Source organism: Lygodium microphyllum, chromosome 16 (genome assembly GCF_053477565.2).
Source record: "Lygodium microphyllum isolate KBCC chromosome 16, Lygodium_microphyllum_v1.1.10, whole genome shotgun sequence".
Lineage (NCBI taxonomy): Eukaryota > Viridiplantae > Streptophyta > Polypodiopsida > Schizaeales > Lygodiaceae > Lygodium > Lygodium microphyllum.
In genome coordinates this window covers 128500069-128501976 of record NC_141150.1, presented here as the reverse complement: position 1 = coordinate 128501976, position 1908 = coordinate 128500069, and positions in this window count along the sequence as shown.

Genomic DNA, 1908 nt, shown 5'->3' with positions numbered 1-1908 from the left:
TTTTCATGCATGTAAACGCATCTTATTTCTTATTTTTCCATTCATGGAAGAAAACTAAGTATTTTAATGCATCATTTTACCAACGGTCTAAGTATTTATCCTAATTTATGCAAGTAATTAAATAATATAAACAAAACCAACATTTGCTAAGAAAAATACTCTTTTTATGGAGTTCATTTATTAATTTATGAATGAAAAGAACTTAAATTTACAATTTAATAATTTGATAAATCAACTATTTGATACTAAATAATATTTTTACGAATTTATATCAATTATAAGTATTTATAAGAATTTTTAAATCTAATTTCTTAATTGAAAACTTCTAAAAATTAACATTTCTAGTCATACTTAATTAATTTTAATTGTAATCCAATTATTTTTAAAAATTTAATTATATAAATTTTGGTAGAATTTTTAGTGTTTTAAGCTATATTTTTAATTTGAAAAGATAAAAAATCTAAAGAAAATAAGGTGAAGATCATTTTATTATTTTAAAAGGAGTTTTTATGATTAAAGTTAATAAAAACCTAAATTTTAAATGAAAAAGTAGAATATTTTTAATTCTAACGTAAAATTTCCATTTTTAAAAATTATTTCAACTATTTATTTATAATAAAAATTATAGCTTGACCGTCTTAATGGTCAAAATTTTGCCATCATGGTTAGCTGAGGGTCCGAGTATGCCAATGCACTTGTAGGGTGCCATCATGGATGGGAAATAATTTCAAGTTGGAGGGACAACAAACAAACTGTTGCTAACTCCTTCTTGTAGAATTTCCTCATTTTTAATTCATGATTTTCACTCCCTCTTTCACTCTCAAGATTTGACTCATTATTTCTTTTTGTTATATGTATGTATGTATAAAACGGTGAAACTTTTGGGTTTGTTACACTTTCTTTGTTTGAAAGCTAAAATCTTACCCTTCTAGTGTTTAATACATATGCAATTGCATATGCATTTATTCTAAAAGCTTCCTTCACATAAACATATATGCACCCAAGATGAGCAATGATATGTATTAGTGGTCCAATTCTCTTTGTCTTTCATATTACATATTTCTATCAAGAGAATGCTCATTATTATTCTAGTAATATAACCTAGGCAATAGATGTAAAGAAATATATGTTAAATCCTAAACAATAAGCATTTTACTATTCGACCACTAATCACCAATATGCCATGCAAATAAACTATGGCATGAAGAGATATTGACACTTTTGTAACCAGACACAAACATAAATATTGGAACATACATACATACATACATACATAGTAAAGTGCATATTCAATTTCAAAGCATCATATTGATCATAGCATTGACATGAAAGAGAATGGAAAGAACCATACAAGAGTACTTAGAGAATTTTGCAAGAAGAAACTTCATTATAATGAAGAGAGTCTGATCTGACTCAATACATTTTGTATGAGCACATGGGTATTACAAAGTAGATGTTACAAGTATAACAACTAAATGGCATACAAATTTGAATCGGCACCTTGGATTGACCCTTGAGATGTTCTATGACTTAGGATTTTGAACCTCTACTTTCAGCATACCTATGTTGTCTAATATAAAGGAACTAATCACCATAGAAAATTAGTGGATTGAAAGTTATGTGCTTCACTTAAACCTTGCATAATATCTGCATGCTACAAAAATATAGCACTTCAATAAAATCCAAAATAACTACTCATTCATATGAATTATCACGACACAAAATATGAAAAATTACTTATAAGATTGAATATATGCACTAATCTTTGTTGATTGTTGCAATAATAATTGATTCTAAAGCTATAATAATCAAAACTTATTGAAAATGATAAATATGATAAAACAATGACTAAATTGTTTAAATCATGAATCCATCTTAACAAAGAATAACAAGTTCGAATCTCTGCTC